The following is a 12,154-nucleotide window of genomic DNA, read 5'->3' as shown; positions in this document are numbered from 1 at the left end:
AAAAGTTACTGATTAAATTTTATTTAATTTTAAAAACATGAGATGAGAAAACTTAAAAAAAACCCCAACCGACCATGGCCACCCAGCTGGGCCATGGTCAGATAATTTTGGCTGATGACACTGCAGAACAGTTATTCTGATATTTAAAATTTTCTGGAACACGTGATGTATAGATAGAGATCTATGCTGTCAATCAGAATTCAAAAATCTTAAAACTTGAACACGCAGACATATTGTCAAATTCTTATGCTGCAGTTAATTCAAGATTCCAGTAATAAAAACATAAAGTGTTTTAATTTATTCAAATTAAGCTGGCAACATGGTATCTTAAGTACTTCGAGATCTTTTCTTACCCGGCAATTCAGCACATAAATTTTGTACAGTGCAATACAAGCAATATAACCAGAGAAGCCACTTTCTAAGCAGGGAAACCTGCAACCAATATTGCCCGCAGTGGTTCAAAAGTAGCCTTAGACTCGACTTGAGTTACCAGTTTACCGACCCGAGTTTTCTAGGGGTTCTCCCAGGCTTCACAAACTACGATTCAAAACATCAGCACGCCAACCCAGTCCTGCTTGTGCATAAAGGCGTAGCGCTAAAATGAGGAAGCTTCACCAAAAAACGAAATCACAGCTCCAATTCATTAAAGAATACGCAGGCTGTTTTCTAAAAGCTTCCTCTTGCGCTCCCCTTACCTTTCACGTAGCTATGTAAACAGCTCCCCAGTTATTGACATTTAAGAAAGTAGCTTTCGATTCTCAAGTCTGGTAACTAGCCACCATCACTACTATTCCTTTAGCATCCGAAAATAAACCACTCGAGCCGCGGTCATGGGCGAAACACTCAGAGCTATAAAACCGGCATCGCAGAATACTTAGTAGAGACACAAATCGCGAGACAATGTCTCAGGTCTATGAATGAAAGATCCAATACGTTTGACTGTCATCGTCAAAAGGGAAAAAACAACCTCGAGAGGAAGGGTGGGAGGGGAACTCTGGGGTGGGGGAGCAGATTTCCTCCAGCCCCAGCCGGGCGATTTAAACCCAGTATGTGGCAAACGCAGGCTGGCGGGGCCGGAGCCCTCGCTTGGGCATGACAGCCTGTTAGGACCAGCTCGCGGCTCCGCGCCTAATCCCTCTTGCCGCGGTGCTCGGGGCAACCCGGCCACCGGGGGGCCGGGTGGGCGTGCAAGGGCGCGGGGGACCGAGCTACCGTGGCTGGGGCGGCGGCCCTGGGCGCACTTCCTCAGTTCCCAGCCGCCCATCACCAAAAATGGGAGAGGAAGGAAACAAGGAGCGAGGCAGCGGCCACAGGGAGAAAAGAGGGAGCCCTGGTCTCTGCATTTGGGTGAGGCCAGTTGGCAGGCCGGGGAGAGGGAGCGGCGCTCCCGGGCGAACTCCGCTGCGGCCCGACGCTGGGTGAGACAACCGGCGGTTAGCCCCCGCCCAATACGGCGGGCGCGCCCGAGAGTCCCCGGCACCCACCCGTCCCCATCCCGACCGCGCCCGCTCCCGGCCGGTCCGCGCTCTACTCACGCTCGGAGCTCCTCCAGGCTCCGCGGCTCTAGCCGCATCGGGTCCCAGCCCCGCGGGCGGCGGCGGCGCCGAGGGAGAGGAGAGCGGGCGGCACGGCCCCCGCCTCCTGGCCCCTCTCCCCCGCCGCTCCGGAGCTGCCCGGCCGGGCCCGAGCCCTGCCTCGCCGGCGGCCCCAGCCCCAGCGGCCGCGGCAGCAGCAGCCCGAGACCTCAGCGGCCGCAGCGGCGGCACCGGAACTGCCGCTTTCTCCTCGTTCCCTCTCCTAGCTAGCCCCCGTCACACGCCCCCACCCCCGTCTCCTTTCTCTGTCACCCCTGTTTTTTTTTTCCCTTTTGTTTCCAGAATAAACTTTATTGGTCTCCTTTTCCGCTCACACCGTGTAAACAAACAACGAACTCATCCCCACCCCCTGGACTCCCTGGACTCCCCCCCCTCCTCTGGCAGAGGAGGGTAGGAGTTGAAGAGGGGCAGGGCCTATGATGCCCCGGAAGCAGATGTGCAAAAGGGGAAGTAAAATTGTGGAGACCAGGAGGGGAAGTGGGCAAATCGGGTAACAATGTGGCGCTGCGGCTGCGCTTAGCTTTTCCGCCCGAAGTTCGGGTGGTATTGGGGTTGATTTTATGGCGTGCATGTGTGAAGTGCTCCGTCTTTCGTAGTGGTGAGGTTGTGTGTCATCCTAGGGCGGCATATGTGTCGTATATCGAGCATCAGGCGGCCTGGGGTAGGGATAAAGAAAGTGGGTCCTGGGAGCAAGTGAATTCACCCACTTTAATGCCCGTAGAGGAAATGAGATATCCTCTTCTCTGGGGGCGAGGGAAGGGGGCGCGGTGGCTAACCACAAGTGGTTATAGATACTAGAAAGAAGGCCTTTACAAAGCGTTCTTCTGCCAACGTAAAGTTAAGTTTTAGCCCGTTCTAAAAGAGCAGTGCACTGCTTTAGTCCTCTGCAATCCTTTGACTCAGGGGAGACCTTTTGCAATGCCCCCTCCGCCTCTGTTTTTTTCAGATTTGAATCATCTTGTAGGATTCAATTCTGACATTTCAGAAGGCGTGCTTTTTTTGTGTAGTTCCCACGGAGACTTCAGAAAAGCCATCTTAGCTATAGATCAGATTCAAGGTGGTGCTTTGGTACTGCGTACTAGAGAAACCTCTTTTTGCTTGAGAACCCTGTAATGGGATCTGTTGCCTATTGAGATCGTGGTTGATTTAAGTCCTAGTTTTCTCCGCGTTTCTCCCTCTAGTGGTCTTTCATTGTACTGAAAAAGCATAGTACCAGTGATACAAGTCCTCAGACATTGGCTCTCCCTTGCATTTTGAAGGGGTAGAAAACACTGGAAGTGACCCAACCCCAGAAGTGTTACAGTCCAGCTTGTCAAGTAGAGCTAAAACCTGGCACCTGATGTTCATACCCGATCATACATGAGATCCATATCTCCATGTGGTCATAGTTTCAGTTGATTGTGTTTCTATATTTGTTGTGTTTTCTTAAACTCTGTTTTTCATTTAACATTCCAGGGTTCTCTCTATTTTTCTCGAACCAGTGGTTTAATTTATTTTTTCTTAGCAGTTTCACAACACTATGTTACTCCAGAGCAAGCAATTTTTTTTTTAAAGAAATGAATTACTAGTCAAAGTAAACCTTAAGGCAGCATTTCCCAAATTGTTTCCAGGTAGAATTTCATGACAGATTACTTGGTGGGGAAAAATTCTGCTAGGTATATTTTACTCAAGGTCTTACGACTGCAAGAAGAATGTTTTACCGGAACAATTGAAACAGCGATTCTCATACTGTATATTAGACAAATAAAAAAATGGTATACTTCAGAATTAAAGAATTGCAGCCTAAATTTTCCAAATGTCCAAGATGAAACTATTGTTCTATTCTAACACATTGCAAATATGATAACACTTCTTTTGCCTTTTGGATTTATTTCCATTGAAAGTAAAGATAACTGATGATTCAAATGTGCATTGTACACCAAAGTATTCTCTAATAGCACTTAAATCACTACTAACCTATGAAGCAATTTGGAAACAGATCAACTTGGTTTATGTAGCAATGTAATGTGGATGAATAAAATTGCAACGTCAAACAGTGAAAATACTCCAAGGGATAACAGTGAGCTACTTTAGAGCACATTTTAAATCAGTTATGGTAAGGTTTGTTTTGCCCCAGAATGTCCTATGTGCACTTATTTAAAAAAAAAATTTAATGTGCATTGCTGGGTGAAATGTTCTATAAATGTCAATTTTATCAAGTTGATTGATAATGTTTAAGTCTCGTGTATTTTTACTGGTTTTCTCTATTTCTACAATTTCTGGGAGAGCAGTTTTGATGTCTCCAACTATAATTGTGGGTTTGTTTATTTTTCCTAACACACTTTATATGTTTTGAAGCTCTGTTGTTAGGTTGCAACATATGCCTTTAGAATGATATGTTTTTTTTAATTTCTCACTTGAGGACATTTTTTTCATTGATTTTAGAGAGGGAAGGAGGGAGGGAGGGAGGAAGAGAGAGAGTGAGAGAGAGGCATGGATTGGTTGCCTGCTATTTGTGCCCAGCCAGGATGGAACGTAGGTATGTGCCCTGACCAAGAATCGAACCCTCAACCTTTTGTGTGCAGGATGATGCTCCAACCAACCAAGCCCCACTGGCCAGGACTAGAATGCTATGTTTTTGATGACTCCTTTTATCATTATGTACTGTTTCTCCTTGTCTCTTGTATTATCCTTATTCTGAAATTATTTTGTTTCACATTAGTATAGACACTCCAGCTTTCTTTTGATTAGTTTTCTGTGATATATCTTTTCCCACCTTTTTATTCATCTGTGTTGTTATATTTAAAGTGGTTTACTTGTGTACAACACATAGGTCTTTTTAAAAAAATTCTAATTTGATGATCTCTTCTTTTAATTGCTGTGTTTAGATGATTTACATGTAATGTGATTATTGATATGGTTGGATTTAAACCTATTTGCTTTCTGAATTTTCTTTTTTCTGTTCTTTCCTGCCTTCTTTTGAATTGCTTGAATATTTCTTAATATTACATTTCTATATATATATATATATATATTTTGGATACAGCTCTCTTATTTTGTAGTTGCTCTGTGGCTTACAATATACATATCTAAACTTTCACAGTGTAATGAGTGGTAATATTACATCACTTCAAGTAAAATGTAGAGTGACATCTTATTGCCAAGTATCCTCTGTCCCCCCTCCGCCACTAACCTTTATGACCTGGTTGGTATAATATTATATTTATTATTTTTAAAACTTTTATACGAGTTTATTTAAGCCAAACTGATGACATATGCCAGGGAGCAAGATCTCAACTGATCTCAAATGCTCCAGAGGATAGCAGTTTTGTAGTTTTGTTTATGCTTTTGAAAATAATGAGAGAATGTACAGGGATGTGGGAGAAAGCAAGGTAGGATTGGATTACAGGATAGTTAACAAGATTATGTACTCTCTTGAGGGTTAATACTCCCTTTGAAGGGTATTACTTAAGGCATTTCAAAGGCATGTTAACCTAGATGCACAAGAACAATGGACAGTGGTGGCTTAAAACCTTTCACTAAAGAAGTTACAGACCTGGGTTGTGACTACCCACCATGAGCTGCCCAGTTAGGAATCTATGACCAGATCACCTTTTGAGGTTGCTTTCCACAGAACCCATTTTTTTTCCATCCACACTTACCCGCTTTGATCATACATCAGTCTGAAGGATGCATTGGTAAGCAAACTTTTGGTCCAATAGTGAGTTCTCACAGAGCTAGGAAGGCTCATTCCCCGGATGTGTCATTATCGACCTTGGGTTGTTGACTACTGGGGATGGGGCAATTTTATAACCATAGCATCTGAGTTGAGGCTGATTTTTTTCGAAAAGGGAAGACCAGGTAAACGAAGGGCAGTCGGGTCTTTTGCCCTTCATTATGAGAAAAAGTTGAATCTTCTATTCTGGGAACTATCATGATCCGAATTTTGCCTTCTGTCTCATTTTTCTGTATTTGGCTTCTAGTATAACATTTATATAAGCCGTGAAAAGAGTATTAAAAGTTACCTTATACATGTCCAGTAATCATAAACTGTTGGACAATGTAGAAAAACCCAAAGAACAAATAAAACCATTATACCATGACTAATATCACTAAAGACAGTAAAACAAATGGATTTTGAGTTCACTATCAATTTCTTGGTATCCAGGTCTTGTGGATGTCTTAGGATAGCTGTCTACCTCTGGTGGCGGCAGGTTCTTGTCCTCAAGGAATCTTTGATGTTTGTAGACAGTGGTAGATGTCCATTTGAGGTTAGGAGCCTGATAAATTCCCTTCCAATGAGGTCATAGAATGTCTTTTATTTGGTGTCCTTTCCAATAAACAAAATCTCCAGGTGGCAGTTAAATGTTCTCTACTCTGTATCTGTTGTGCTGGAAGTTTAAGGTTTGAGACCTCCATAGTGATTGCTTGAGACAGCCTCACAGAGGTGGGCAGAGATGTGCTGGTGTCACTGTCCCCTTCGAGGACAGCATAAATGTTTAAAATCTTTGTCTCCTGGGAGCTCTCTGTGAAAGCAAGTGGTTACCAACGTGGCATTTTCACGAAGTAACTGTTGAACCTTGGCAAAAGTGTAAGATGTCTCTTTTCAATAATGGCAGCTCATCAGTTCCTTCAAATAAGGCCAGCTTAAATGCTTTATGATGGTGCCAGAGAGCCAGGAAGAACCAAGTGGCCACCTTGGGTTTTCTATAGCCCTGACTTACTTGTTTAATTTACAACCATTGTTTACCTACACAATATACCCTAGACTATTTTTATCACTTATTTAACAATGCTTCGTATGCAGTTGCAAGTCTTTTGAGGTGTTTCATGGGCCCTTCTGAAACACTGCAAAGTTAATCCTACATATATTGAGATTCTTAATCCTTAAAACCTCAATTTCTAGTGAACACTGAGAAGAAAGCAGTTAGCATTCTTTAGCTTAGCAATTTTATGAAGACATTTTACAACTTGTAGAAACATATTTCATAGACGTGAAAGTCAATTGTTAACATGGACTTACTTTTATTAAAACCAGGAAAAAAAGACATGTTTGTTTTACTTAAACTAGCAAACTTAAGCTAGGTTTTATTTACTAAGGATTGATTTTAGATCATGTAAACTTGAAAAGCATGATTTAGTTTCTCTTTTTCTAAGAATTTTAGAATATTCAATCCTTAAGAAGAACTTGCTTTTAAATTGATTTTAACAGTACCATCTGGAGGCAGAAAATTTTCTAACATTTACAATATACACACATAGACACACACAGACACACACAGACACAAACAGAATAGTTGGATCCAAATTTTGTTTTGGAGGCATTTGCAATGTATATATATCCTGGACAAGTCAAGTTGAAATAAAGACAGCCATTTTTAATACCCCAAAGAATTGGGTTGACACCTAAAGGACATCATAGGTTGACCCGTTTATCTAAATCCTTTTTTTGAAGCTTTGAGAGACCAATGAGATAAGCTTTCCATTCTTTCTGCCTAATTTTATAGATGGCTTTTTCTATGTGCATGCAAAAGATTAATTTAGAAGTATCATCGGATCCTCATCTTGGCTATCTTAGTATTAATACTAATGGAAGGCTGACTCTCATGAGGCTTACTGGCCTCAGAGGTTCTCATGTTATTTATGAGATCTGTAGGGACAAAGCAAACTTCTAGGGAAAACCAGCCCTTCTGTCCATATCTCTAGGTGATCCAGTGCAGTGAATATCCTTATAGAACTGCTGTATATCCTAGAGGAAATTTTTCCCAAGTAACCCCACAAGATTTTTAGTCACGTAAGAATAGTTGAGCAAGGGCCATTGAGAGCTTACTGGACTCCGCCCGAACCCGGATGCTTTCCAAAGCCCAGAACCCTCTCTCAGGCCCCTCTCTGAAGGTGAACCTGTTCTAGGGTGCTCTGCTCTTCTCCCTGAGTTTCCCACCAGTGGCTTCCTCGTATCAGCTGTGCTACCTACTGGATGACTCCCAGCACTCATCTCTGACACTCTGGATTTGGGGATTTGAACAACTACTGTCACCCCATTGGCTATTTGGGCTGGGGAAGCAAGTGTCCTTTTTCAGAGCTAAAAATGTTCAATCTCTCATTTAGCCAGCAAAGGTATTGTTTGGACTCTCAGTAAGTAATCCAATTAAGCCAAAATTAAATGCAGCAACCCATTGTTTTCTTCTTTTTCCTTTCCCTGGGTTATCCCAACCCTTATCCACCCCAAGGACTTCGTAAGAACAGCTCAAATAAAGTCATGTACGGCTACTTAAAAATCTGCATGTCGTCCTTGCACAGAGGCCAAGCTAATTTTGTCTGTATGTTCCAATTTCAGTATATATGCTGCTGAAGTGAGCACTGTTTTTTAACTTTTAACAGTGACACCTGCACATAGCTAGAATCTAATACTAAAAAGATTATATAAAAAACCAGTACTTTCTCATTTCTTGCATCTTATTTTTGGGGCCAAACACATTAAACTCTCATGTTATTTCAGGAATTAGTATTATAGCACTATTTTACCATTTTTTGATTTAACTCTTACATAGACACATATATATCCTTTCTCTCATCCTATACCCTCAGTATAACAATGATTTTCAGTTAAGGATCAATATTTATGTTATGACTGCGTTAATATCATCAATTGCATAGCCAAATAGTGCATGCTTTTCTGTCCTGAAAAGCTTGACTTTTTCTTGAAGAAAATAGTTGTATCCTTTATCACATATATAATTTTTATATGTACCTATTCTTTTTTCCAATTGCATATCAACTTGTCTTACCCTACTATATCTCATCAGATATATCAAATAACCCTTTAATTCTACCTATTTGTTTCTCTCTGAAACCATATCTTAAAGCCCTTCATCCTCCTGCTCCAGTCTGGACTGGTTACTTTTCAGGTTCCTGTTGCCTATCATTTGAGACTGCCCTTTGCTATTTTCTATTCTAGTGTCCTTGTTTCCTAGATCCTGTGCTTTCCCCTTTCTTGATTACTTCCTCATTTCAGAGGAGTACTTCTCTAGTAGCTTCCTGAAAAAGGGTGAAGGGGAAGTAGATTATCTGAGATTTTAAATATATGAAAAATTTGTTCTATTCCAGTGTTTTTCAACACTGGCTACATATTAGTATTACATGGGAGAGCCTTAAAAGCAGAAATAAAATCAAAATTCCTTCTGAAGCTCTGCCTCAGATCCACTCAAAGAGAATTCTGATAGGATTTAAGTTCACCAGGAGATTCTCATGTAAAGTTGAGAACCAGATTGCTGCAAACTTGAAATGAAGTTTAGGCCAATTCTAAGACGGCCCTAAAGATTTCCTCTCCATCATGTACACAACTTGCACAATCCTCTTCTATCGAGTGTGGGTGGTACTAGTACATATGATGAAATACTATTCCCAGGAATAAATAACTAATCAGGTGGCTTTGAGTTAGATTATCCTGGTTGAGCCTAGGTGAGTCCTTCAAGGGAAGGTAAAGCATCTGAGAGATGTTCCCCTGCTGGCCCTGAAGGTGAAGCAAACTGCTGTGTTGTTAGAGGAGGGGGCCATACTGCAAGGGGCCGAGGGAAAGCCATTAGGAAATCAGAACAGCCCTAGGCTGATAGGTAGCAAGAAAACAAGGACTTCTGTCATACAACCTCAAGGAACTGACTTTTACCAACAGCTTGAGTGAGTTTGAAAGAGCATTGAGCGCAGATTTAGCTGATACCTTGATTGCAGCCTTGTAAGAACATGAGCAAAGAACCCAGCTCTGTGCCCAGGCTTCTAACCCACAGAAACTGAAAATATAAGTGGGTAACTGAGATTATGGTATTTTTTGTGCAGCAATAGAAAACTGCATAGAATTCTGGGGAGTGGAGTTAAATCATATTCCCTATGAATTTTATTTTTTAATAGTTCATTTTTACTGTATTTTTATCTATTACTATTTATCTCCCTCATATGCTCTTTCTACTTCCACCCACCCTGTCCCCCCCACAATCACCACACTGTTGTCTATGTCCATGAGTTCTTTTTCCCTTAATCACTCCATTCCCCCAAATCTCCCCCCAGAGATGTCAGCCTGCTCTCTATGAGTCTGTCACTATTTTGCTTGTTAGTTTGGTTTGTTCATTAGATTCCACATATGAATGAAATACGTGGTACTACATATGTGGTAATACATATGGTACTTGGCTCCTCTGTCTGGCTTATTTCACTTAGCAAAATGTTCTCCAGGTCCATCCATGCTGTCACAAAGGGCAACATTTTCTTTTTTATGGCCTGAGTAGTATTCCATCGTGTAAATGTCCCATAATTGTTTTATGTACTCACCTACTGATGGACACTTGGGCTGTTTCCATATCTTGGCGATTGTACATAACACTACAATGAACATAGGGGTGCTTATATTCTTTTGAATTAATGTGTTGGGTTTCTTCAGATAAATTCCCAGAAGTGGAATTGCTGGGTCGTAAGGCAGTTCCATTTCTAATTTTTTGAGATATCTCCATACTGCTTTCCATAGTGACTGCACCAAGCCGCATTCCCACTAACAGAGCAAAGTGTTCCCCTCTCTTCACGTCCTTGCCGGCATTTGTTGTTTGTTGATTTATTGATGATAGCTATGCTGACAGGTGTGAGATGATAATCTCATTGTAGTTGTAATTTGCATTTCTCTGATGATTAGTGACATTGAGCATCTTTTCATATGTCTATTGGCCTTCTGTACATCCTCTTTGGAGATGTGTCTATTCAGGTTCTTTGCTCATTTTTAAAAATTGGATTGTTTGTTGTTTCGATGTTAAGTTTTATAAGTTCTTTATAAATTTTGGTTATTAACCCCTTATCAGATGTATTGGTAAATATATTTTCCTATTCCATGGGTTGTGTTTTTATTTCACTGATAGTTTCCTTTGCTGGGCAAAAACTTTTAGCAGTACCATTTGTTTATTTCTTCTTTTGTTTCTGTTGCCTAAGGAGATAGATAAAATATTGCTATGAGCAATGTCTGAGATTATACTGCCTGTTTTCTTTTAGATTTTTATGGTTTTGGGTGTAGTATTTAAGTCTTTAATCCATTTTGAATTTATTCTTGTATGTGGTATAAGAAGGTTGTCTAGTTTCATTTTTATGCACAATCTGTCCAGTTTTCTCAACACCATTTATTGAACAAACTGTCTTTAGCCCATTGTGTATGCTTGCTTCCTGTGTCAAATATGAATGGACTATAAAGGTATGGGTTTATTTCTGGAGTATCTATTCTGTTCCATTGATTTATGTGTCCATTTTTATGCCAGTACCATGCTATTTTGATTACTATGGCCTTGTAGTGTAGTTTGATGTTAGGTAGTGTGATTCTTCCAACTTTGTTCTTCTTTCTCAAGATTGTTGCTATGAGGGGCCTTTGGTGGTTCCATATAAATTTTTGAAATAATTTGTTCTAGTTCTGTGGAATATGTCATTGATATCTTGATAGGGATTGAATGGAATCTATAGAATGCTTTGGGTAGTATGGACATTTTAATGATGTTGATTCTTTCTATCCACGAATGCGGTATATGCTTCCACTCATTTGTATCTTTTTCAATTTCTTTGTTCAATATTTTATAATTTTCTAAGTACAGGTCTTTACATTCTTGGTTAAATTTATTCCTAGATATTTTATTCTTTTTGAAACAATTGTGAATAGGATTTTCTTAACTTCTGTTTCTGATAGTTCATTATTGATATATAAAAATGCAACTGTTTTCTGGATTTTAATTTTGTATCCTGCTACTTTACTAAATTCATTTATCAGTTCTAGTATCTTGGAGGAATCTTCAGGGTTCTCTAAAAATAGTATCACGTCATCTGCAAATAAGGCAGTTTTACTTCTTCCTTTCCAATTTGGATGCCTTTTATTTCTTCTTCCTCTCTGATTGCTGTGGCTAGGACATCCAGTACTATGTTGAATAAGGGAGGTGTAAGTGGACATCCCTGTCTTGTTCCCAGTCTGAAGGGGAGTGCTTGTACTTTTTCCCATTTAGTATATGCTGGCAGTGGGTTGTCATATAGTGCCTTTATTACGTTGAGGCATGTTCTGTCTATTCCCACTTTGCTGAGAGTTTTTATCATAAATGGGTGCTGGATTCTATCAAATGCTTTTTCTGCAACTATTCATATGATCATGTGGTTTTTATCCTTCATTTTGTTTATGTGGCATATCATGTTTATTGATTTACAAATGTTGCACCAACTCACATGCCTGGAATAAATCCCACTTGATCATGGTGCATGCTCTTTTTGAAATATTGCTGTATTCAGTTTGCTAATAGTTTGAAGATTTTAGCATCTATGTTCATCAGGGATATTGGCCTATAATTTTTTTTCTTTGTAGTGACTTTATCTGGCTTTCGAATTAAGATAATTCTGGTCTCTTAAAATGAGTTTGGGATCTTCCCTCCTCTTGAATTTTTTGGAATAGTTTGAGAAGGAATGGTGTTCATTGTTCTTGGAATATTTGGTAAAATTCACCTGTAAAGTCATCCAGTCCAGGGCTTTTGTTTGTTGGGAGTTTTTTGATTGCTGCTTCGATTTCACTAATTGTAATC

The 12,154-nt window shown here is 40.4% G+C and overlaps 1 protein-coding gene and 1 non-coding gene across 5 annotated transcripts in view; both read right to left on the bottom strand.

Moving 5' to 3' along the window:
* Positions 1-1,929, bottom strand: part of PIK3CA (phosphatidylinositol-4,5-bisphosphate 3-kinase catalytic subunit alpha) — an 81,676-nt gene extending 79,747 nt beyond the window's left edge. For all 4 annotated transcript variants that reach the window (XM_053918108.2, XM_053918106.2, XM_053918105.2 and 1 more), the window contains exon 1: positions 1,536-1,929. The gene's annotated coding sequence lies outside the window, so the exon portion shown is untranslated. The remainder of the gene's footprint in view (positions 1-1,535) is intronic.
* A 5,898-nt stretch (positions 1,930-7,827) lies between these two features.
* LOC112309773 (U6 spliceosomal RNA) lies at positions 7,828-7,935 on the bottom strand. Its single transcript, XR_002975304.2, has one exon. It is a non-coding gene; the product is annotated as a U6 spliceosomal RNA (small nuclear RNA).
* Positions 7,936-12,154: the final 4,219 nt, after the last annotated feature.

The sequence above is a fragment of the Desmodus rotundus genome, chromosome 2, assembly GCF_022682495.2.
Source record: "Desmodus rotundus isolate HL8 chromosome 2, HLdesRot8A.1, whole genome shotgun sequence".
In the NCBI taxonomy this organism is placed as follows: domain Eukaryota; kingdom Metazoa; phylum Chordata; class Mammalia; order Chiroptera; family Phyllostomidae; genus Desmodus; species Desmodus rotundus.
Note: the sequence above shows the minus strand (reverse complement) of the source record. Positions and strands in the feature narration are given on the sequence as shown.